The sequence below is a fragment of the Anthonomus grandis genome, chromosome 12 (genome assembly GCF_022605725.1).
Source record: "Anthonomus grandis grandis chromosome 12, icAntGran1.3, whole genome shotgun sequence".
In the NCBI taxonomy this organism is placed as follows: Eukaryota; Metazoa; Arthropoda; class Insecta; order Coleoptera; family Curculionidae; genus Anthonomus; species Anthonomus grandis.
Genome location: NC_065557.1, coordinates 22,435,817 through 22,463,796, shown reverse-complemented (window position 1 = coordinate 22,463,796; position 27,980 = coordinate 22,435,817). Strand labels below are relative to the sequence as shown.

The following is a 27,980-nucleotide window of genomic DNA, read 5'->3' as shown; positions in this document are numbered from 1 at the left end:
CCTGTCCACAAATTGATTTTAAATTGGTATTGCGATTTATCTTTTCTATTAATATGTGGATTTTCCGGACGCTGAAGGGCGCCACGAGTACAACAGCCAAGCCCGTACATAGGCAGTTGCCCATCTAATAACCTACTTATATTTCTTCATGACCTATGACACCGATATTAAAATTGTCACCGATGACAACTTGGCACTAACTTAAGCTTAAAGTTTTTTAATACCTCTAGTTGTTAGTATGGCGCAATACACATCACTTGAGTATGCAAATATGCACTTCATTTACGGCTTGTGTGAAGGAAACGCCAGGGCAGCCTCTAAATTATACAGAGAAAGGTACCCTAACACTCGTCATCCAGACCACCGAGTTTTTATTAGGGTGCATGCTGCATTGCTCGAAGGAAGATTTTCTGGAAAAGGCGTAGGTGGCGCTCGTGAATGTAGGCCGCATTTAGAAGGAGAAGAGGAAGTTTTGGAGGAGAGAGATGCGGATCCCAGTACCTCGGTACGTGCCATAGAACAACGTACAGGCATATCCAAAAGTAGAGTTCAAAAAATTTTAAAACGAACTTATGGGTTCCATCAGTATCATGTGCAGACTCTCGTTCAGACTCTCGAACCAAGAGACTATGAACTATGTAGATTTTTGTCGTACGATGTTGAGAAGGATGTGAGATGGAAATTGGTTTAAAAATATCTTGTGGGGCGACGAATCAACCTGCCGCAAAGATGGATTTTTGAATCTCCATAATTTACATAGCTGGCAATTGGAAAATCCACATATGAATAGAGAAGATAAATCGAAATACCAATTTAAAATCAATTTGTGGACAGGGATTGTTTATTAATGGTGAAATTATAGGACCGTTTGAGTTGCCGCAAAATCTCAATGCTGAATATTATCTCCATTTTTTGCAAAATATTCTCCCCATCCTTTTGGAAACTGTTCCTTTAGACATTCGCAGAAATATGTGGCTGCAACACGACGGATGTCCTGCGCACTACGGTGTGCAAGTTAGAAATTTTTTAAATAAATCCTACCCTAACCGATGGATCGGACGTCTAGGACCTATACTGTGGCCCCCACGGTCACCTGACCTAAATCCTCTTGATTTTTTTTACTGGGGATGCCTCAAAGAAATAGTATACAGGAGACCCATACAAAACATTGAAAATCTGCGCGAACGCATCCAAACTGCTGCTCAAGAGATAAATAGAGCTGGCCACGCTCAACGGATTAAGCGATCCTTTATAAGAAGGTGTAGGCAGGCGTGTATAGCAGCAGGTGGTGGCCATTTTGAACACCTTTTGTAAAATTGTAAAACACAAATAAACCGAATTAATTTACATCGAAAAAAAAACGATTTTTTTTTCACAAAATAGTTCTTTCGGCATTAAAACAACCATTTTTTTTTTGAGGTTAACAAAAATATCAAAAAGTTTTTGTCTTTAATACGGCATGGAATAAATAAGTTTTTACGCTAATGGGCACCAAGATTCTATTATTATTTTATTGCGTCATAGGACTTCAAACTTTTTGAAAAGAAAAAAAAATCCGATATTGCAATTTCAAAAATTTTTCCTGTGAAAAATATTTGTATAACTGAAAAATTTTAATACGCATCATAAAGCGCATCTATCGGTAAATAATATCCAACCGAAGAATTGTGATTTTTTTTTTCATTTAGTGACACACTATAAAAAAACTGATTACAGGTAGGTATTTCTTAAAATTTCGCAAAAATCAAAATATCTCGAAAACCGTAACACTTTCGTTAGAGCTATGTTGGATTATTCTGATTGGAAATAGTCCAATCAATTAGGAGTTTTCATTTGGACCACTATTTACGGGACACCCTGTATATCTATCGATTGCAGTGGCTAAAAATGTCACTTCTTTTTAAGTTTCATTTTCTTACATTTATGTATCAGCTCCATAGAAACCAAAAGCCAAAATATCTGTTAAATAAATTAATTTTAAGAAATGCGATTCATGATAGAGATATAAGACATAATACTCTGACATTGCCACACCATAGCACAGCTCTTTTCTCACGTAGTTATACTTACATTGCCGTAACAATTTATAATCGATTTAGACCTAATTTTTCAATTCCAATATCTCGCTTTAAAAATGATTATTAAACTTTGTTCTTGGAGGAATAATTGCACAATTAGTTTTTTGTTTTCTGCGGACTTACAAATGTATTTAATTAATTTTTTTCTCTCAATTTGTTCTTTGGTTAATTTTTATATTACTATTACTGCTTGTTTGTCAAAACATTTATAATTATTATTATTAGGGTTAAGAGATAAAAGTAGCTTTAGCTAATCTTGGCCTTTTTGGGTAAATGTAATGTAATGTGCATTTGATACCAAATAAAGACATATTTATTTATTTATTATTTATTAATTGGATGCATAGTTACTGTTGTCACTACTTAGAAATTGAAAATTATTGTTCGACGCGTTTAATTTTTATATACACATTTTTACGTTTAAATTAATGCTGCTATAAAGTACTATGAAAATGAACAGCCATCAAAAAAAGTTACCTTATTTAATACAGATTCTCATATGATCAAATATTTTGAGATAAGAAAAATAAACATTCTTTTTCAAATTATTTTTTAAATACAACATACCATTGCTGTGTCGTGTAAATACTTAGTCGCTTCGTGTTTTATCAACAATTTCGTCTTGGTTATGTATCTTCTGTCAGATTTCTTACACTTTAAGTTATTTCGGTGGATTTTGGAGTTTTTAGTGGATATTGCAACATAGAATCCAATAACAAATGTTTATCACATATCAAGACGTTCGAGACTTTTTAAATCAACAATTTATCGAACTTGACAGAGGAATCTGTTATATCCTTATCATGTGCAACATGTTTAAAGCACTTTTAGCCACTATGAAAAAAGGATTTGGTTTTGTCGGGAAATGCTGGATCATAATAGACGAGGCCTTTACTTTTTTTAAAATTTTGTGGAGTAACTCAGATTTAAACAGTAAATCAGATTTAAAAGAATGGGGATATTTCATATTCACAAATTATATTATTGGAAAATCCTAACCTATCCTAGTGAGCAATAATCGGTTTTCAGCGTGAGTTTTCAGTCAATCTATAGGAGGGGATCATTGAAGGCAAATTAGTTGGACCATTTGAGCTACTAGGAACATAAATGGAATAATTCACTTAAAGACGTATCTCTCGCAACACGTTAAGACATGTGGCTGCAATACGATGGAGCTCCTCCTTATTCTGCCCCAATCGTAAAGCAATATTTCTATACTACTTTTAATAATTGATGGATTGGAAGGGGAGGAAACGTTCAATAGCCGTCACGCTCACTTGACCTGAACCCCATAGACTTTTTCTGGAGAGATATTTAAAAGAGGTTATTTTCATTACTAAAAGCCAGAATGAAGTAGAACTTCGAAGACAAATAAGACAAGCATTATTTTGAATTAACTTTTTTACATTATTTAGAATTAAGTGCCTTTTGAAAAAATGTCAAACAAAAAAGACTTGTATCACTTATCTGAAAGTTTTTTTACCATATATGAGAATCCTCATTAAATAAGTAACTTTTCCTGATGGTTATTAACTTTTTGTAGTAAACTTGTTTCTGCCAGCTTCCCTTAAAACGAAAATAATTTGTATGAAAAAATTAAACATATTAAGAAATTAATTTTTCTTACTACTGAAAGAAACTATTACGCATCCAAATCATATTTACGACGGTGCACAGGACCAGACTCACGCTAAATAACAAGCAAATAATAATACGATATTCTTGCTAAAAATTTTGAACATGATACGTAAAGTGATTTTAATAAAAATCAGAGAAACGGTAATAACATCAACAATCGGATAATAATATATATGGTTGTTTTAATTGCAAATATCAACTTCTTTCATTTGGACGTTCTCTTTTGGGACACCCTGTATACAAATATAATTTATTTTATAATTATAAATAACTGGTTTGCACCTTTGTTACATGCAAAATTTTTTTTGAAAGAATTATCTCTGAAGCAAGTTAAAAAAAAATCTAATATGTACAGAAAATCTTAATGCGATGAAATATTTACTTCTTTAGATCTTTGTGTCGGTGTAGGAGAGTTACATATACAGATACATTAACTAATTAAATGGAAAAATATTTCAATATTATAACTAAAGCTAATATATAAAAATTTCACCGGTTTGCATAGTAATGTAGAAACACAATGTAATCCATTCTACTAACCCTTCATTAATGATTTAATAATTTACTGATCTTATTTAAAAGAGAAAAACTGTTATAAAAAAGCATAATTACACACATATAAAACTTACAAACTATGATATCTACAAAAGTACTAACAAACAAAGTACAGACACTGACTAGGCAGGAGTGATTTTCAGCATGTTGCTAAATTCGTTGATATCATAGACCATAGAACTTATAATAAGCCAGTTTAGTTTATTTTTAAATATATTGAAGTTATCTATTAATTTTTACGTAGCAATCAGTTGATTAAATAAGCTAATTCCTTCATAAAAGGGGGTCATTTTAAAATAAACAAAGTTAAATTTTGGCAGATAAAGGGCATCCTTACGTCTAACACTATATTTATTAAAGTCACTTACCCACTTTGGAGAAACGTTCTTGATTTTTATATATGTACAACAATAATTAAAATATATAAATTCCGGGCATTGTTAAAATAATATATTTTTTAAATGTTTTACGGCAGCTTTCATTATATTTCAAACCAAAAATCAGTAAATCTTTTATGGACATTAGGTTTGGCAGAAGGGGTCGGATTATATTTATTTAATATAATATTAAAACAGTGTTAAAACTTGTCTATAGAGCGTTTTCACGGTATAAACCATCTTTTTTTTAAATTATTTACATTGACTTATCTAAATAAAAACATTTAAAAAATCATATTTAATAAGGTCGATGATTTGATCGAATTTCAAGCGTTTATAGACTTACTTATTGTAGGAGATTTATTTGGTATCAATAACATTTTTAAAATTAAAAAATATAATGTTGCATAATTTAAGTGGATCTGATTCTTGATTTTCACAATTATAAAAAATTTACTTTGTTTTGTGAGACAAATGATTTTATTTCTTTGGTTTGTCGGTAATTTCAATAAAAGTGCAATATTTAAGTTGACAGTCGAAATATGACATAATTATAACGTCGAAATATGACGTGACAGAAAGCAATAGAGATACGTATCACTGTAGTTTACATTACACTAGAAATAATTTTTATATTCTGCTGCAAAAAAAATGTTTTAATAAACTTTTTTAATTTTATACAATTAAATTAGTTTATCGTTTTTAAAAAACCGAATTCGTATCCTATCTATCATTTCATTATTTAGATAATTTTATTCAAGTCTTTTGTTACAAACTATTATTTTCTCTTTTATTTGTGGCCTATTCAATAAATAAATAACTAAATTAAATAAAATAATTGAAAGAGAAATTGTAAAGTCTAAAATGAAATATAAATTATATTGAATATGCTAAGCTAAAAAAATATTTATGGCGCACAGCTAAATTTTATGTGATTCTATGGATCTTGAGAAAACGTTATGCTCACGATCCATAAAATATACATGGTATTACGCATATAAGAGAACAAATGCTGAGCAGTTTCTGAAGAATTTGGAAGACCGCTTTAAAAAGAAAAGTCAAAATATGCTTTACTGCCTCAAACATACAACAACAACAATTTTATCAACAAAACTTTTTACAATCTAATAATAAACTTATTAGCATGCCTCAACAAAAGACAGGTAAAAAACACACCATATAATAAGATTTAAAAAACGTCATACCAGCCATCAATTAATAAAATTAAATAAAGTAAATAAAAAGATTAATAAAGTAAGAAATAAAATTCTTGAGATATATTTCTTCGGGCGCAAAGCCCGAAAACGGCCAATGGCCGTTTTTTTTTGTTCAATCTTAGGATCGGATTATCTAAAACGGCCAAAGCCCGAATTTCATTTTAATGTCGGGCTTTGGCTTTCTCTAAACAGCCAAACCTAAGATTGGATAATTAGGATATAAACAAAGCTTGACGTACTTGTACATCTTGTTTTAGCAAATCAATATAAATGTATGTAACGTTTTAAAAACCAATCCCTCTTTTTTAAGTGCAAAACGTTATGCATATTTGTTTTAATTTAGATTTTATTAAAAAAGAAAAATTTTACAAAGGCTATGACAAGTCCGAAAAAATTTTTTGTCATAAAAATATTTATATAGAGGTTATCGTGCAAGGCACAATTTATTTTTTCGTACGTATAAACATGATACCTACATAACACATGGCTACTTAAAAAAAAAAGAAATAATTAGTAAACATAAACTGTATAAACTTCTATATCAAAGAAACATGATTATGTATATGAACTAAAAAAAACAAATACATGTATTGTTTTATTATTATTTCTTTTTAATTATTTATTTCTGCAATTTAATGATGAGTGGCATTTTGAGTTGCATTTCACTCCTTTTTTAAGACAATTGCATCTTCTGTTTGCGCAATTATTTTTACAACCACATCTTACAAAACCTGCCTTTGATTGAGAATCTTCAGCAGCAACAGTTCTTAGCGTTAATTTTTTTTCTGGAACATTCACCATTCGTTTCCCCAATTATAAATAAAATTCTTAAAAGCGTAGACACCAACAAAGCTTCTGGACCCGATGGAATTCCAGCCCTAGTACTAAAACGTTGTGCAGACGAATTGACTCCTCCCTTATGTAGACTGTTCACGGCATCGTATAAGCAGGGCTCATTTTCCTACAAGCTGGAAAACTGCTCAAGTGCAAGCTGTACCCAAAAAAGGGTAAGAAGACGATGCCCTCCAATTACCGCCCGATTGCACTAGTTCCAGTAATATAGAAGATTATGGAGAAAGCAGTCAACCAACAACTGTTAAGATATCTGGAATCATCTGGACTAATCAGCGATCATCAATACGGCTTCCGAAAGCTTAGATCCACCGGCGATCTTCTGGCTTACGTCACACACTTATGAACGGAGGCCATGGAGAAGCACGGCGAGTCCTGCTCAGTCGCTCTTGACATTTCCAAGGCATTTGAGAGAGTGTGGCATAAGGGACTACTAACCAAGCTCTCCTCAATCGGCATACAAAACTCATTATTGAATTGGATCAAAAGTTTTTTTGAACAACGAACAATCCGAGTAGCCGTCGATCGACACCTCTCCGACAAATTTAACATTAACGCTGGAGTCCCTCAAGGATGCATTCTATCCCCCACCCCTTTCTTGATATATATCAACGATTTGCTAGGAACCACTGTCAATCCAATCTACAGCTTTGCGGACGATAGCACACTTATTTCCACATTTAAGTCCGCCAAACCAACGACAGCCGCAACTTCTTAGAATCTTAGGTAGCAACAAGTAGCTTCAACCAACAACGATATTAGAGCAACCTTGGAGTGGGGCCGTAACAATTTGGTCAATTTTAACGCTAAAAAAACGCAGGCAGCAGTATTTACGATGAAGACTAACCTTGGTGGACCGGAGCTGGTTATGGCAGGGAAAACATTGCCAATGAAATCATCTTTACATCTTCTAGAAGTCGAAGTCACCAACAGTGTGTCCTGGCATGACCACGTTGCCGAGATCGCCAGGGCAGCTTCCAAAAAACTCGGAGTGCTTTTCAAAACGAAAAAACTGTATACACCAGAACAGCTGCTGACTCTTTATAAGGCTCAGATACGCTCTTCCCTCGAGTATTACTCGCATGTCTGGAGCTCTGCACCCAAGCATAGTTTAAAGCTGCTAGATTCTATACAGAAGAGAGCTATTCGTCTTATCGACAAACCAGAACTGACAAAGAGTCTGGATATCGGGACTCATTCATCTGGAGAACATCTTCTTTGTGGAACGGGCTTCCACCTCACATATTTCCTGATGCATACAACCTGCAGCGATTCAAGATAAATGCCCACAAATATCTTTGCGCAAGCACCACTCCAAGAGTGACATAGGACTTTCCCCGTGTGCTTGTGTTTACCATAAAAAAAAAAAAAAAAAGTCTATGAACCTATGATCAGCTACTTGGAACTCGTTTCTTGCGTATAATTTTCCAAGTACTCCTGATGATGTTCCCAGCGTATAGAGGTTACTGTCTTCTTACCATTCCATAACAACAGCCATCACCTTCTTGGTGCAGCTCGTCCTCTGTCTACATCTAGTATTCTAACCAAAACATTTTGCCCAATACTAACAGGAGCAAATTTTTTGTTGGATCTCTGCCTTTTCTGAGCAACGGAGGTTACTTTACGTGCTTCGGTAATTTTTTCATGCCGAGTGCAAAGCATACATGACATATCAGGTGTACACGTACACTGAAAAAAACATGTTGGTCAATAATCTGCCTACATAATACATGATTTGGAGGGTGAGTAGCCACACTTAAAGAGGACTTAGAGCATTTAAAAAAAATGAAAAAACTCCCTATAAGCATTTGCCTCTAAATGTATTATTATGAAGATACAGGGTGTTAAAGTTTAACGAAAAGCTAACTTTCATACCCTGTACTTATTTCGAGAACGAAGCAATTCCACGCATATATTTACAGGAATTTAGCTTTTTGCTAAACTTTAACATCCTGTATATCCATAATAAAGCATTTTCAGGCAAATCCTTATAAGGAGTTTTTCCATTTTTTTCAGATGCTCTACCTCTTCCTTAAGTTTGGCGGCTCACCCTTCAAACACCTTGTATAAACAGTAATTTACTTATATGAAGTTTTGTTTATTTTTTGTACGAAAAGAAATTAAATATTACTTTTGAATCAAATAGGCCATTACGTATAGGTACCCCAAACATAGCTTCATGCGGACTTCTGTTTATATCTCTATGAAAAGATCTGTTTTTTTTTTAGTTGAACAAATCGCAATCCGTTAGCCCAATTAGTACTCTTGTTATCTGCCATCCAAGATACCAAAATGTCCTGGTTTGGACATTTTGGTATCTTGGATGGAAGAACATCCTGGTTTGTCCAGAACAAGGGCAAACATTGCCCTTTCTACACTTCCCTGGCTTTGAGAGTGCCTCGGTTTACCGTGAATTATTTTAGCTTCGAACATATCAGCAAGTTCCTTAATGACAGCTGCTGTAAACTCTCTTCCATTGTCACTTTGGAGGATGTGAGGAGCACCTATTATACAAAAAATCTCTAAAAGATTGTAAGCTACCTCTGCAGCTCTTTTAGATTTCAAAGGTTATAGAAACACACATTTTGTCAGATGGTCCTGATAATTTAAAATAAATTTGTAGTCTTCGTCTGGTTCTGTTTGCATATATATAAGGTCTACTTGCCCTCTTGAGTTCATGTTATTGCTTAAAATTGGTCTAACCACAAGCCCTTTTCCTTTCTGTTTTTTCTTCAACTGACATTGTTCACATAAGCGCAAATAAATATCAATTATATCACCGGTAAAATTACAGTATTTTTTTTTAAGCTCTTTATCCATGCACCGAGTTCTTTTATGCCCCGTATCAATGTGGGCTTTATGAATAATTTCATACAGTTCATCTATATGGCAAAAATATTTTATGTCTTCTTCACTAGAAGTTCGCTTTTTATAAGTTTTGCTACATCCCCGATGGTTCAAATATCGTATCTCTTAATTCTGCGATAATCTAATGATGTAAGCAACTCTCCCTGCCTTCTTTTAGTTAAAGAAACTTTTGTATCGGATAATAATTCATTGTACTTTTCTGTTGTCAACATGAATGTATTTAGTTTACTTTCCTGGATATAGGCATTTAATTTCAATTTAAATTCTCCTTCACTTACAACGGACATCGTAAATATAAGACATAACGCACTACTAAGACACGTGTTAACGCGATTCACGCATTGGCTCAGACTGACACTCAGTGCGACGGTCTGCGACGCTGACGCTGTGCAAAATCTTTTGCCACAGTGTTGTCGGAATTTATTAAGCTTTAGTCGTTTCGTAATTGCATAATCCTAGGTTTGGCTGGTTGGAGACAAGATCAAAGCCCGAAATTGGAATAAAATTCGGGCTTTGGTCGTTTTAATTAAGCCAATCCTAAGATTGAGCAAAAAAAAACGGCCATTGGCCGTTTTCGGGATTTGCGCCCAACATATGCATGCAATAGTACGAATTTCTTCTCATATAAAATAAGGTCTGCCTGATTGCTTAGGTCCTAATGAACATAAATATCCTACCGCCTTATAGCTTGAAAAGAAATTCAGTTGCAATAAGAACTGTTAATTGTTAAAGCTTGAAGAAACCCTAATAACAGACATAATATATTGCATTAGGGACAATATAGCTAGGAACCTAAAAACTAAACCTTATTTTGACCTCCTGGTGGAATGGTATATAAAAGACTTAAAGAAAGGTAGATAAATGATTATAAGAGATAGGGAAGTGATTATCCAGCATTCATAAGAAAAATATGCAGATGCGTGGCAAGTTTAACCATTTTCGCAAAATGTGCCTCGAAAGTACCAAGAAAGTATATTGGGACTTAATAAAGTCTTATTAATGGCTATATTAGCTTAAAAATAAATTGCAGCAGAGTTAAATAATAAATAGTTTTTAAAGGAGAAAGTTAATATTTTAACGATCCGAATAAGGTTTTATGGTTTGTAATATTACTGGGTTTAGGGATCACAAAATAAAAGTCTAATCTTTTTTAAATTGGCAAAACTTTTGCAAAAAAATATTTGCATCTTCAGTCTATATTGTATTTTAGCTACATATTTCCTTTGTAAATAGTATACCCAGATTTTAAATTGAAAAGGACATAATTCTTATTACGGGTCATTGATTTTATAAAACAAAATAGATATGTACATCTTTTCCTTTGCTATCATTATTCGGAATTGAAATACATACTGTCTCCTCTTTTTTTAATTTAAAATCGTAAAAAAATGTGATTAGAGTAACGTCAAAACAAAAAAAAAAGACTGCCTGTTTTGTAGTGTTTATACTAAGTATTTCTTTTTATTTACTAAGGATGTTAAACTTCATTAATCTTTTTTAATTTTTAGGAAAATATTTGATATAATAGTTGATACATGTTAAAATACAGTAAATTACAAATAAAATCATTACTTCAATTTATATTAGTAATTGCACAATAGAAAATTAGCTTATAAGTTCGCATAATAATGTCTTGATAATAAAGTGATTTATTAGTAATTATTTTTGATATCTTTAATACAAAATATGATTCATTCATTAAATTACTCAATCACCCTAGTAAATTTTGACCTTCCAAGGCTTAATTTACTCCGACAAAGTCCACATGGAAAAATAGAAACTTCAAAAACTTATTTTTTAACCAATAAAGAATATAGCAGTATATTTTGTATTGCAAATATGGAGCTTTACGACTCAAAAATTTAATAAAGGGAATAATAAATAATTTTGGATTTGTAGGTTTCAGTTGTATCTAGGGTCAAATAAAACTTCAAGCTTCTTAAATTTTAAATATTCTTCTTAAATATAAGGACTTCTTAAGGATGCTACATTAAAATGAAGATAATAAGTCAACAAGAAAAAATATAAAAAATTATGATTTAACTTTTTTGTTTCAAAAACGTAGCAGTTAAAAGCAGTTCAAATACCTATATTAATAATTATAATAAGTTTATTCAACAAAATACACAAACACCTTGTCAGTGGTTTATGAATACACAGAGCCATAATTTAAACAAAGTAGTTTTTTAAATAAAAAAGCTAAAAAAAATCTTAATTTGGTACTATCAAACTTATTACACTAATAACGATAAAAGATACATGTGCTATTCGAGTTTTTACTCTAAAAAGTAATGATAAAATACAGTTAAATAACAATCTTTAAGCTGATATCATTATATAATAAACAATTGATGAAGCCTTGGAAGTATAACAGCCGAGTTGGTAGTGGATATCTGTCAAAATACGGTTTTGGGTCTAAATCAGAAATAAATTATAATAAATTAGAGTTTATTTATACTACCGCTTGTAATTTTGTGAAAACATGTATACATGTATTTATTTTTATAGTCTATGATATATTCAATATACTCTCTAGATTGGTTTATAATCCACTTCTTCAACTTTACTTTAAACAAATATCTCATATACATATACAAGTAGAAACGCTGTCCCAATGTAGTGTTTATTTTTGGTAGGTATTATTAATTGATTAAAATATTAGAAAAAGACAAAAAACTAAATTTTTAAATACTTTTTTCACATTATAAAAAGTTAAAAATAAAATAAATTTGAAGCACTAGATTATTAAATTTATTAAATTAAAATATGAGTGTTTGAGTTGTCAGTGCCAGCGTTTTTTGTTACCGTTATTTTTCTATTTCGTAATGTCTATTATTTCTAAAATTAATATTTTTTGTAATTATTTAAAATTTCTTGAACCATAAAATGTTGAATGTTAAATTGGGGTCGGTTTTGGGTCTGCATGTTCTGCCAGAGCTTTTTTAGGGTACTCCTATTTCGGGCGTAACGCTTCTTTTGTGAACTGTTTTCCTTAGTATTTAGTATTTAAATAACGCCCCGTTTGATCTATATAAGCACCTTGACAATCGGAGAAAGGAATTTTGAAACCACGCACTTTTCTTTGGGTGTTGATGCTTTTTGTCATATACTATATAACTGTTTAAACGTGTTTTTATATTTTAACGCTATTCAGAAAATTATCCATAGTATTTTTTTATAAAAACTAAACTAACTCTTATTATATTACGTATTCTGATTGATATTTTTATTGTACAAAACATAGTGTGACAATTTTGAAGTTATACACTTATGTTCTATAAAATAATCTATACGCGATTTTACAATCCCTCTGCATTTATCTCTTGTAATTTAAAGCTATTCTCTTAAAATTATAATTATCTAAGGGAAAATATTGATTTTAACCTTAAAATGCAACTACAACTACAACTAAAAAGTATAAAGAAAGGTATAAATTATTGCTTTTCTTAAAGCTCGTAAGCTCTTTTAAAGTTTTACATTTAATTCCACTTTAAAGTCGAATTGATATATTAAAGGTTGGTATATGGGTAACAGTGGAACCATTTACATTGAAATTGTGCTCAAGCTTTCGCTCAATTTCACGTCGAAGTGCTTGCTTGCTGAATGCAAACGCAAATTCTGAAATGAATTTTGACATTTGGTTATTTATGTGCTAGCTTAAAATGGCTATTTCGCGTATTTGGTACACGTCTTAAATTTATGGTTTATTCATTTAAATTTACCTAAATAGTGTTTGTATTATTATTGTAAATGACTCATTAGAATTTAAACCTACTTAACCACGTCTGGACTCGTCTATCCAATATTTATTTTTTTCTTCAACTTATATCTGGAAATTAGAGTAATCACTCCTTGAAGTAAAAATTTATCAAATTGTGTTTTTGTGGTTCTTAGGCTGTTGTTACACACTTAAAATTTTAAATAAATAAAACTCAAATATTAAGACAGTTACTATGAATATTATATACTGCAAAACAGTGGTTAACACAGAAAAGACACACTGCATATTAATACTATAATCTGCAATGGGCTTCTGCTGCTAATTTTTATTTAGTGGGAATGAAAATTGAATTTAAAAAAGAATCTGCGTAAAACGTATTTTTCATTATTTTTAACTTTTATGTAAATATATACAAATGTAGAAATGAAAATGTAACTTAATTTTATTAGATTATTTTAATAGGTTCTTACATTTTTTTAGGTAGGTTTTTAAAATTGCTGCATTAGGGTTTTTTATTTTAATGATTTTATTTTTTTGTGTATATTTTTTAATCTGTATTTTTGTGCTTTGGAAGTTAAGATTGTTTTTTCGCAATAGTTAGTAATTGCGGTTTTTGACTCGTTTTCTAATAAATACTACTATAGAACTGAAAAACATACAAAAAACGTTAGTTTTTTTATTAGACCATGATTTCAGATAAATGCTATTTCTCGTATAATTAGTATCGAAATAAAAATAAAATATAATAATTTTAATGCCATTAATGTTTTACTTCTACGGGCTCGCTTTTGCCTTCGAAAAAAATAGAAATATGAAAATTCCTTACTTAAACTCAATATCTAAAACAGAACTTTTTATACTTCTATCATCTACACAATTTTTTTTCATGGCTAACCAGAAAGTTCAAGAAAATCATTACCAGTATGAAATGTTTAAGAGTAATGCTAAGATAGAAATGACTGTTTTAAAAATATGTTATTAAACATTCCTTAAATTAATAAATTAATTAGGTAATGTTTTATTTAAGATACTCGTATTTTATCCCTACTTGTGCTTTAAGGCTACAAAGTTAGGTTGGGTGGAGTTGAAAGGGTAAGTCAAAATAAGTTAGCCATTTAATTATTTTGTTTCTTCCGCTGTTTAATAGAAATTATTTTCAGCGAGTTTTTATTTTTAGTTTGCTAGATATATATAATAATTATTATAATAATAATTATTTATATATATATATAATATATATTTTTAACTAGATTTATTAATTATTCTATACCATACTATAATGCTGATAGAATTATAATTTTCAACAAAAAGGAAGGAAACTTATATAATAAAAATCATATTAAATAACCACAACGTTAATTAAAATAAAATAATTTGCTAAAAATTACGTAAAATATAAAATTTTAATAATGTAGCAATACTTAAAATTTAAAGAATTATTTTCTCTTAAATTCCCACTTTTCCAGAGTATGTCGAATTATATTTAAAAATTATAAATAAAAAATAGTTATTGGTTCCTGAATGACTATATTAGGGATATTACGTAAAATAGTTAATATCCATTATGTATTTTGAATTTTAAGAAACATCAAATAACATTTATTTGATTAAAACGTAAAATCTACCTATAAAATTTACATGTGGAGTTAACCGTTCGGGTAAATAAAAGCCAATAGCACAAGGTGTAAGTTCTATTCAGCCTTCACCTATGTAGTTATAAATTTAAGACATTTAATACATCTTAAGAAATATACCAAGTATTCCATCTCAACATTCCCTCCTACTATAAGTAAAATCAAAAAGCGTTTAAGATCTGGTGAATGTACGGTGTTAGATTTGTACATTTTTTAGTTCAATGGTCAAGATTCGAATAAAATAAAACTTGTAAAGGCAATAATATTCCTTTATTTATACTTAAAGCTTCGAATTTTCGCAACAAATCTGAGAATAACCCAGACTAATCTTCAGTCAGACTTTCAAAATCCAATTTCCAACAATGTCTTGACCTACCTCAGTGTAGGTTAGTTTTTTCGCAAAGTACAGTAAGCCGCGGTATGTGGATAAATGACAACATATTTTCTGGAATAGAAAAATATAGCTGAATTTATTCTTCGTTTTTTGTTTACATAACAGCACCTTTCCTGATACCCAATAACGAAAATATTTTGGTTTAACTTTAAAGAAAATGGTGGAATTTATTTTTGATTCAATATCTTTTGCACTTGTTTTTATTTTTTGACCTAATATCCTTATATTTAAATAAAAAATAAATTATTTAATATGCGCAATTATTAAAAAAAAGAAGAAATAGGCTTTTGCGCATATTTGGAACATTTAAGAAGTCAAATTATTCAATCCGATAATACAATAACTCATACACCTCAATCCATGGTGAATGTTTATAAAAAAAATGTTAGCCGACTCATCGTTTTCTAGTCATTATCTGAGTTTATCTAAGTAATTTATTTATTCATTTACGGTTCATCTATTTACAATAAAAAGTTATCAAAAGTAGTTAGCTTCCAAGACACCGATTCAGTTTAGCTAATCGTTAATTCTGCAATGGTCTGTTGGAATTTTAATGTTTTTTTTCTGACAGATAAAGGTAATATTTGGAGGTAAACTCTCCTGGTCCATTTGGAGATGCTTTAGTCTCACTTATTTTTTTGTGGTAATACTGCTGAGTTGGATTGATTTTGCTATACATTTAAGCTTAAAAAATGCTTTTCCCAATAGATTTTCAAATTTTTAGTTTTAATGACAGGTCAGGCTCTATTAGACACATTAATTTTATTTAGCCGTGCGTTAAGTGCAGAAGGTCCTGTTTGAAACCTCCTCTTGTTGTGTTTCTCTGTAAGTTTTAAGATTTCCGGCATTTTTTTTTGATTTTAAAAAACTTCATAAATACGTTGTTCCTGTTTAAATGTTGCTTTTATATTAAGTGAATGTGGTGTTGTCTCTTTATCAAGGTTTATCTGCGTGCGGTACTCTTTGCACGCGCAATGCAGGATTTGGACAAATAAGTGGTTCAGTCGATTCTCTTCACCGCTACGTCACGGCACCCATATAAATTTTAAAAGTTACGATTTTCTAGTTTTCTTCAGTTTCTGTAGGCAATACTTTTTTTTCAAAAGTTTTGTGGCTTTTGCAAATTACTATAGAAAGCTTATTAAGAATTTTGCTTACATCGCACAGCCATTAAATCAATTAACAAAAAAAGGCGTAGATTTTAAATGGACTAGAGAATGTAATGAGTCTTTTGAAAAGTTAAAAAGCATGCTCGTACAACCACCTCTACTACAGTATCCAGATTTTTCTCTAGATAATGAATTCATTTTAAGAACCGATGCCAGTGGCATGGCTTTGGGATGTGTTTTGTCAAATGCAAATGATAAACCAATAGCCTATGCTTCTAGAGTTTTAAATAAATCAGAGAAAAATTACGCCACGATAGAGAAAGAGTTGTTGGCAATTGTCTGGGCCGTTAAACATTTTAGGCCTTATTTATTCGCAAGAAAAATTAAAATTTTATCAGACCATAAACTGTTAATTTATTTGTTTAGTATGGTTAACCCATCTAGTAGGTTAACAAAATTTAGACTTTTATTATAGGAATATGATTTTACAGGGGAATACGTTAGAGGACCGGATAATGTTACGGCTGACGCGCTTTCTCGCATAATATTAAAATCCGACGACCTTAAAGAAATGAGTAATAAAATACATGAAAAAATATATGTAATGACGAGAGCACAAGCGAAAAAAGCGGAAGCTTAGAATTTAAATCATAATGTTTCTTCAGGCAACAGGCTTGATCACCCTGTTGTAGCAGAAATATTAAAACCATCAAAACATTCAATTGAGTTAAAATCGGTACCGAAAACAAAATTAACGACATTAAAAAGTAATTACCTAGGTAGAAATGTAGAAAATAAAAATAACGTTAATAAATATGAAAATATATTTTGTGATGAAAGTTTGCAAACAATTTTTATTAACCAGAATTATGGAACAATGTCTGACTTAGGTGAGTCATTGCTTAATCTGGATAAAATGTGTACACAAAATAATAGTGAAAATTTAATTTTATTAAAAAATAAAGAAAATTATAAAATGCTAAGTGATTTAAAGAAAGTTAAAAATATTCTATGTAAAACGTCTTTAAAAATTTATGTCTTAAAAGACATTCAAAAAATTACAAATCCTGAATTAATACAGATTATATTAAACGACTACCATACCCTTCCCACGGGAGGACATGCAGGAGTCAAACGCATGTATAAAAATATTAAGAAATGCTATTTTTAGCCAGGAATGCAGAGGGATGTTGAAAGTTTTGTAAAAAGGTGCAATGAATGTCAAATATGTAAACACTCAAAACCTAATAAAACACTCTTGACAATAACTACGACGGCCTCTGCAGCCTTCCAGAAAGTGTTTCTTGATTTGGTAGGCCCGTTATCAACAGATATTGAAAATAAGTATAAATTCTCCAAAGTGTTGTGACAGACAAAGGAACAGAGTTTTTATCAAATGTCTTTAAGGAATCTTGTAAGTTGGTTAATATAAAGCAATTAAATTCAACAGCTCACCACCATGAAACGCTAGGTGCCCTAGAAAACTCTCATAAAAATTTGGGTGCTTATTTGCGATTGCAAATATCTAAAGGTTCAAGTAATTGGAGTGCTTGGGTACCGTATTGGTGTTTCGCATATAATAATATCGTACCAATCGTAGAATCTGTGAAGCTCTTGGGACTTAATGTTGACTACTCCCTAAAATGGGACTTAATAAATGCCTTATATAAAAAATTAAGTTCAGCATGTTTTGCCTTAAGATCAGTTTCCAGGGAATTAAGTTTTCAAACATCAAGAACAGTTTATTACAAAATTTTGTAATTTTTTGACAATAAAGCATATATGATTATTGACAGGAGGTTGTGGAAAATAGGCTTTGTAAAATATCCTAAGGTAATTCAATATATTTAATAAACGTATATTTTATAAACACCCTGTATTCATTTAAAAGTATTTCAACTGCTCTAGAATTGTCTTACGTCCTTGAAAATCTATACTTTAAATATAAATAATAATATAAGCAGAGATTGAGAGAGACCCAAAAAAGTAAAAGAGGCAGTGAGTGCTGGCACTTCGGCTTATAAAGAGCCATATATATAGAGTGGTCATAGTTTACCAGGTGTGGTGGTGTTTGTCCACTAGGTGGATATTAGAATGGTTGTGATTGTTTTGTGCACAGGCAAATCATGTCGAAATATGAGTAATATTTTTTATTGTTGTTGTATAAGTCCATGGCTAGAGTTTTAAGGTATACCAGAGTTTGTCGCTATTTAGCGAGGTGTTACCAGGTTGTGGTCGATTGTGTAGCAATCGACAGGGATGCTCTTTGACCGAGCAGTTCCTTCGAGTTGGTCTTGTGAGTTATATAGGGCCCTCACTTGTCCTCTCGATTAACACATTTGGATTCTAAGATCTCGGTATATGTTATCTTAGTTTCCGAGTGTTGAGATGCTTACTGCTTAGTGGCAGTGGAGCGTCTGGGGTCTTAACTATTTTAGGGGACACTAGCTAGTCGTCGAAGAAAGAAGATATATATATATATATATATATATATATATATATATATATATATATATATATATATATATTATTAAATAGTAAGTATTAAATAATAAGTAAATTATTAGCAAACATAAAGTAATGATATTGATGGTTGTTGGCATGACTGAATCAATGGGACCGAGGTTCCCCGGTGAGTAAACTTAATTTTTATTAGATGGGTAAGTACAGTAAATCGTAAACATTTTTGTTTCATGGTACTCTCAATTTCTTCCTGTATACATGGTGGAGCTCGCTAAATGAATTGCATTGTCAATACTCACGTAAGTTTAATTTTAAAATACCCAAATTTTACAGGGTCGAATTAGATCTATTAGTTGTTATATTTAAGAAAGCTTCTTGATAAACAAATGAAAACCCGGTATGACTATTGATAAACAATCAATGAAACAAATACGTTTAAAAAAGGATGCTGACACATTAATTATGCACGTATTAAATAATTAGGAAGCTATATCGTCTGATGCATACGATATACTCAAGCGTGTCGTCGAGAAATCGTAAAAAACTAGGCAATTGGCAAGACACGACTGAAAATTTTATTTGGAATCAGTCGTATCGGGTAATCCTGTCAAATCGTAATTTTAGAATCCCAGTACAGGCAGTAGGAGATGCTACTATGGGGTTAAGTATTTTATTGCCTTGCCAACCTCCGTTAAGGACTTTCCTCTTAATAAATTAAAATTTAGAGTAAACAATTTTGAATGTATTTTATTCATTTGCAGATCACTTCAATACTAATTTGAATATCCTCTTATAAATTAGACGGTAAGTTTTTTTTTGTTAGATTTTTAACACTATATAATTTTTAATTGACTTGACTTTAATTAACGTGTAAGTGTTTGCATCAATAAATTAAATTAAAAAAGCTTGATGGGTATTTCTTACCTTACCAGTGTTCCATCTACAACGGATCGAAATCTACCCAAAAGAAAGAGTTCATTTATTAAGACAGAAAAAAAAGAAGCAAAATGTATTTAGTAAAATATTTGTTTAATAATACTAAATCCGAATTAATTTTGACTGAGTTACACACTTATGCCGAGAAACAATAAATTATAAAAAAAAGCTACAAAAATGTAGTTTGTAGCCATCTTGAAGGATTAACGAACCAAGTCCAAGAAGTTTCAATCTATAAGGACCCTGATAAACAGGGTCAGGAAGATGAAAAAATCAAATGAATGAGTTCTATAAATATTATAATTTTTGCTTATAAACAAGTCAAGAAATAAATACCAGAACATGCCATAAATAACGGTACAATAATTCAAACATCAAAAAATACGGTCTTGGATAGAGGTTCTTTATAGCAGAAACAGAATCATATTTCTACTCATGTTAAGTTGTCTTGGACATATATATGACTTTCGTTTACTATCAAAGACAATGCTACTTTACACATTTTCTAGAAAAATAAACCGTATCCTTAAGTTTCAATTCTTACATTTTTAAAGAACCATTTATTATCAGGGTCAAGAAATTCTTGATATGCTTGCATTTTTAGGTATCTATTTTTGGAAATTTAAATAAATATTTGAAAAAAGTAGTAAGCCCCTGTTAATTATTTTAAAAGTAATAAAAATAGACCTATTTTTAACTTTACAATTATTTAAACAAATATATACATATCTCTCTTATATTTCTCATTGATATGCCACTTACACCTCTGGCGTATTTCGTTAAATCGATGGAAGGCGTCCTTATTACCATGGACCTCATTAGCTCCCTAAAATGGCATTAAATTTTGAAAACATTTTCTTGCGGGAACAGTTATTGCTTTTGGGAAGATATTCGTTGTCATTAACCGCTCATTATCTTTGATTACAATTTCTTGTTTAAAAACCACTTCGGTTTTTTTACTCTGAATAAACCCTGTTTTATTATTACAAATCGCAATATTGAGAAATCATAACTTTTCCATTTAATCAGAATATATGTATATTTTTTTTAACTTGAAATAAATCACTAAAAATAATTATCGCATTTTCTTTTACTTAAATTTATATAGGTTTTAATAAAAAAAAAATAATTTTATTACTTTTTTATGCTGCCATTTTTTTTTATTTTAAATAACAAAATGATTATTTTTTTATTTCTTTAGATAATATGACAATAACTTATCGATTCTATGCAAACTTTTATATTCATTCTGGATAACTCTTACTTTTCTAGCAGACTAAGTATTTATGTCTCTGCATATTTAAATACAGATTCTGGACATTCTCCTCAGAAATATAATTGAATTATTCTGTAAGTGTTTAGGGAGTTAATATAGAATTTATAGTTTTAAGGAATTTCATAATTTTTTCCAATAAATAACAAAAGGAAAAAGGTATAACATTCTGTTGCAGAATGTTTATAATATATAGCTTTTAGCAGAAACTACCTCGTTAAAAAATAACATCAGGAATATCATCAAAGCTTATCCAAACTATAGTATCTTCCCACCAAAAGCATCTAACTAGATAACTATTGCTTTACTGAAATTTATCTAGATTGTAAATCTTGATAATATGATCAGGATATAAGATAGACGACATAATAAATAAATAAATATACACTTAATATCTTTAAAAAGCTAAATAAGGAGATACTTCTATTAAATACACATTCACTATCGACTAAATAAAATTTAATTAAAATAACTCAACATTTAAAAAAAAATACTAAAAGTTACAATGTGACGTCACATAAATCAGCCAAACATCAAAGCTTTTTACGCAAATTTATTATGCAAGGTATAATACGGGAATTTGTAAATCTTATATTAGTGCATAATATATAAGGAGAGCCTCGAAATTAAGCAGTCGAAACTACAAAATTAACATAAACATTATGGTGCATTAGAACATTAGTGCATTAAAGCTGTTTTTCGCCTTTGAGGTTAAGCCCTTGTCCCAAATACCCCTAAGCCTGAAAAAACTTATTTTCCCCACGCAATATAATTTAATACGTGAATGTTATCACCTCTCTATCCTGCATCAATATACGTTGTGTTTTTATATGGATTTCAATAGATTGTTTAATATTCTTTGCCAAAAATTCTGCAATCAATGTTCGCTCCGATTCCTATTATAGATTTCAGTTTGTTTCTGGTAGTTCTTAGTAGATTGTAGAATGTTTTATCGTTTGTATTAGTTTGATAAAATTTGTTATTTCTTTCTATTGACATATTTCACTGAAGCAAATGGGGTAATTTATCATTATCTTTTTTTTAAACAGATGACCCACCTCTAAAACAATTGAAAAAAAAGTAAATATAGTATATTACAATCAAAAAAAAATTGTAGAAGAAAATAAAATAATATTCAACTGCCAATCAGAATTAAAATAAAGATATAAAGAAAAATCAATAAAATATTCTGATAATTTTCTTAGCAAAGCCTGTAATACTATTTGCCACAAAATGCTTTTAGCTAAGTTACACTATATTAGATTTTCTAACGAGTAAGTAATAAGTTTCATAGGTAAGCAGATTTCTTATTTGTAGCTGGCCTCAACGATAATCTATTTTCTTTGGTCTAAACAGAAAAGCTCTATTGTTTAAAAATTTTGGTGTAACTTATAATTAACATGTCCAATTACATCCACCAATATTTTTTATAATATCAATTTTTAACTAAAATCAATAACTTTTTTATAAATAAGATTCTTTACAATAATTCAATAAATAGATAATTCCCCTTGTAAAAATCCTTATCATACTAAAATTCAGACTTTTGACAGTTGGTATAATATAGATTTATGAATATAAGATCCATCTATATGTTTTATGTTACTTATCTGTATATGTTTATGTTGGTTCCGAGATTTTTGTTATATTGTAACGAGATTAAAAATCTCCAGGACGTTCAGGTAAAAAGGTGTATACAACGCCGGATCTATCAATTATCAAATAGTATCACTTTTTTTGAATAAAAAAAGTGTACTTCTACTTGAAAATTTAGTTTGTCAATTTTTCTTTCGGTTACATATCCCTTTAGGTATATTCGCTAATTTTTTTCTCTAAATAAATGTATATTTATGGATTATGGTCCCTATCCCTATCTCTCAAAGCCGTTGGTGGTTGGAAGATGATTAATCGCGGTTGATTTACTAAACATCGTTATTTCCGAAATTTGTAGATTGCTATTCACCAAAGGCTGTTGGTCGCTGAAAGGGATGGTGAGCCGGGGTTGATTAATTAAGCAGCGGTGCTGTCGGAACTTGCAGGTTCGTTCTGCCTAAAGGCTTATGAGGCTTTTGGTTATGGGAATGAATGATTAAGCGAGGTAAAATTGGTGACATACTCAAATTTCAATACATAAAACTTCAGATTTTATTATGTTTTAATATAATGTTTTTTATAGTAGAGGAGTAGATATGTTTTTTTTTATATCATTCTAATTAAAGCTGTAAAACTAATAATTTTAATGGATTTGAATAGACGAGTTTATTTAAAGTTAATCTATTTTTTTTGTTTTTCGATAATATAACATGCTGTAATTCCAACATTGCTTACATCTGGATACAAAATAAAAGTTTGTCCAAAAATCAAATACGTTTAAATTAGAGATGTGTACAGTGCTGTTTTTGGCACTTGGAACGCTTCTTCACAGTCTTATCAACTAAGTACCATCTTAAATACCATCCTCCATGTGTTTGCCAGTTGATCGTGTCCAATTTTCGTCGTCGTCATCAAGATAAACTAAGCATCATCTTCAAGTCATTCTATGTAATACAGCTTCAATAAGTCTTTCAAAGGCTAAAGTATTATAGTGTCTAAAGGGCAATTTATAGTCAATGACTTATAACTTGTGAACTTAATACCATATCTAGTAAAACAGTAGATTGTGGATAACATTTTTGCTAGAAGAATGGCTTGATCATATACTTTACAGTTTTCCATGAGCTCAATCAAAACAGTTTCTCCATCTTATCCTCCACTTGTGGTATTAAGGTATTAAGCACCATCTGAAGTGGCTGGTATAGTAATATCCTAGATAACTTAACGACTCAAGCACTTCCATTATCTTTATGTAGATGGTGCATAAGAACCTCTTAGGTTTTCGTCATCAATATGCAGGTATATACATCGATTTCAAACAGCTGAGTATTCATAACAGTTAATCCTAATCTAACGTCATCTATAATTTTTAATATAAAAAAAGTATTTGTAATCTTCATTTTTATATTTAAATTATATTTTTTAATTGAATATATTAATCATTAAGAATTATTAATATGTTTATATATTTTTTTGCGTATAAAAGTTATATTTAATATCATCCATATTTATTATTAAATTATTATTATTGCAGATTGATTTTTCTTATTGAAAGGAATAATTAAGTCAGTAATAATATTGAAATTTTTATTAAGAACACTGTCCTTCTGGAACACATTTATTCCAGGAATACACTTTTATGTCAAGGTTATCTTTTATTGCCAACGTCAAAACTTCCACCTTATTTGCATTGACTGTTGTTTAATTGTTTCTAACGTAAATAACAAAACTGATTAAAATGTCACAAAACGAGGTCTCTTTTAAAGGCCCATGGAACATTTTGCAAATGCTTAGAAGTTTCTACATTGTTTTAGCCGTTGGAAACCAATAATTTTGATAGAATATTGACAGACAAAGCAAACAAGAATACAAATTCTAGGCAATTTAAACTATCAGGATTTACAATACAATTATCTAAATAACCTAATTTAGGACCCAGATGGGGCTTTCAAACAAGACGAATTACTAAAACCTAAACACTATAGGTAAAAATAATAAAATAAACGTAGAACCCTAAATAAACATAAAAGAAGAGCAAAATAGTACAAAAACGTATTTAGAATAACGAACTTATTTACAGTTTCATACTACTGCTCCTCTCATGTTTATCATGTTTATTCGTCTCGATCAATTAATATCTTCAGGAGGCAACTGAATCATGATAAGGCGCTAGCCGGACAATGTTTACAACTTCGTCTTCTTCTTCGTCGTCGGAAGTCGCGTCGCTGGATCCGGTATACTATATCGTTGATTTAGGTGACCATCCACATGAAATGCGCCTTCTCAATCCTTCTGCTTGGATAGCTTGCCCTTCGTCCTCCGTGGATTATACAGTGCGGCTCTTAATGGTCCCCCTTCTCTTATCTTTTGAATGCGTTTATATAAAAATTTGAAATTTGGCATACTACCTAAAACATCCTAGAATATTAAGTCATTACCCATAGCAAAATGGCAGCCTTTCAAAATCATATTTTTTGCATTTAATTTATTTTTAGTTTCATTACTACACCTGTGCTACACCTGTTTAGGTGTAATTTGTTTGTAGGTGTGTTGTTTGTATTTTTTGTCAATATCAAAAAACAAAAAAAAAACTAAAAAAAAACACAAAAAAAATCGCATATCGCATATCCCCGCTTTCTATTTAATTTTATTATAATTTTGCAAAATTAACTAGGGACCAAAAAGTAGCATTTGAGTTGGTAATGATGTGTGCCAAACTTCAAATTTTTAATAAATACATTCAAAAGATAAGAGGGGGCGAGACAGTTTAGAGATGCACTGTATAGCAAGACTCGATACTTAAAATTAAAACCGATAACATTCGCATTTATTTAATAATGTGATTTTATTCTGTTAGATTCGTAAAGTTTATCCTGTGTCCGTTCATGGCTCATTTGCAAACACTCTTGTGGATGGTCAACGTACTCCTTAAGGGTTGCAGCTTTGTCGGATATCCCAGTAATAATGTCCAAAGGCAAATAAAGTTCATTACCGCAGATAACTCGTGCCGGGCTTTTTTTAGTAAACTCGTGCATAGAAAAACGTTATGCTAATAGGAATGAGTTTACCACAGTTCTAAAATACGTTTCAAAAGTCCAATTAAATCTTTTATTCATTCCATCAGACTAAGGGTGTAGAGGGTTATGCAATTCTTATGAATTTTTAGTAACTGGCATACTTATTGGAATCCTTGTTACTCAAAGTTCCTTGGCCTGAATGCATGTCTCTGGGAACACTAAATTGGCCTATCCAGTTCTAAAACTGCACTTCAACTACTGTGATTGCTTCTTGATTTGAAATTGGATAAGCCTTGAGCCACTTACTAAAGTAATTCATATCAACAAGAGCATATTGATTTTCAGAGGTGCTAGTCAAAGTCTGCTGAGTAAAGTCTTCAATAGTCTTTGCTGCTGAAAATAGCTCTTGTCTGGTTACAAAATTGTTTTTGTCTGGCTTTGATAGATAGCTTTTTACTAAAATAAGCTCGCCATAATATCATGCTGTAATTCCAACATTGCTTACATCTGGATACAAAATAAAAGTTTGTTCAAAAATCAAATACGTTTAAATTAAAGATGTGTACAGTGCTGTTTTTGGCTCTTGGAACGCTTCTTTACAGTATGATCAACTAATTAACATCTTAAATACCATCTTCCATGTGTTTGTCAGTTGATCGTTTCCAATTTTTGTTGTCGTCATCAAGATAAACTAAGCATCTTCAAGTCATTCTATGTAATACAGTTTCAATAAGTCTTTCAAAGGCTAAAGTATTATAGAGTCCAAAGGGCAGTCTAGTAAAACAGTAGATTGCTTCTGGGTGGATAACATTTTTGCTAGAAGAATGGCTTGACCATATACTTTACAGTTTTCCATGAGCTCAATCAAAACAGTTTTTCCATCTTATCCTCCACTTGTGGTATTAAGCACCATCTGAAGTGGCTGGTATAGTAATATCCTAGATAACTTAACGACTCAAGCACTTCATTATCTTTATGTAGATGGTGCATAAGAACCTCTTAGATTTTCGTCATCAATATGCGGCTATATACATCGATTTCAAACAGCTGAGTATTCATAACAGTTATTTCTAATATAACGTCATCTATAATTTCTGTCACTAATACTGGCTGCTGGAATGTTGTTAAGCTAATCGTGACTTTAGCTTTGTATAATCCAATTATAAAGATCCTTTTTCCATTCGCTGATACAATGCTTAACTTTGGTAGTGGTGAAATTTTGGATCCTGCTGCTGCGATTGATGGAATAACTTGATCCTGTGTCCACCACCATATCATATTCACGACAACATATTTTTCCCAGTATTATCAAGCTCTGTCCAGGACGTGGCAGCCGATTTATTTTTATACGTCGAGCTTGGTAGTACCCAGCCAGCTTGCGCCTCTAATCGTTTTTCTGGTTCGTCGAGTCTGTTAAGACTCGATGAACAAGACTCAACAGCAACAATAGCGGAATGGTCTCTTCGTTTCTAGCCAAAAATTACTCAAGCTTCTTTAAGCGGTTGTCAAGGTCATTCTCTGAAGGTCTGATTTGTCTTATCTGTCTTCTGATCGCTTGAAAAACTTCAGCTAATTAGCCAAAGATTCAAAAATTCTTTTACGGTGAGCCATCCTTAGACCGTGGTTAGTATCTGGATCTCGAATTTCGTCAATAATACAATTTATACTGATTTATTAAGTTGTCGTTGGGGTAAAGAGGTTAGCCCTATTTACTAATCGAGCACCATCGGCTCAAATTGTTGCAATCAGCTTGTTGTCTCCTAGATTTCAATTAGACCTAGTAAACTTGCTGTAGATGGGCCTTATAGTATCTCATCTCTAAAGCACGCCACATGTACGGTAAAGTACGTATAAGTGTAGTCTCTAAAGTACGTATATTAAAATTAAGTTGATCATCAAATGGTCCTATAGTTTAGACATAGCTTTAGATAAATTGCTATTTCTTATATGTAATATATATTTGGGAAATACCTTCCCTTTAATATCCATCTTTTAATCATTAGTCTTAATCGATATAGTCGAAGGTTTATTTTGAGCTATAAATACTGCTATACCAATTTTATTGCTGCTAAAATCTAATTAACAAATAAATCAAATTTAGCGCTTGGCAAGTGTACTGCTATTTTTTTATCAAAAGATGTTTAGAAATAGTTATAAAACTGTTTCAATCATTTATTACATGTTTACTATAAAGATTGGTCTGTAATTTCCTATATTTGTTTATCTCCCGATTTGAAGATTCAGGTTATTCTACT

At 30.8% G+C, this 27,980-nt stretch overlaps 1 protein-coding gene and 1 pseudogene across 1 annotated transcript in view; one reads left to right on the top strand and one right to left on the bottom strand.

Moving 5' to 3' along the window:
- Positions 1 to 27,980, top strand: part of LOC126743130 (uncharacterized) — an 802,914-nt gene that overhangs the window by 4,783 nt on the left and 770,151 nt on the right. The window lies entirely within an intron of this gene.
- On the bottom strand, positions 6,481 to 8,996 carry LOC126742826 (uncharacterized; annotated as a pseudogene).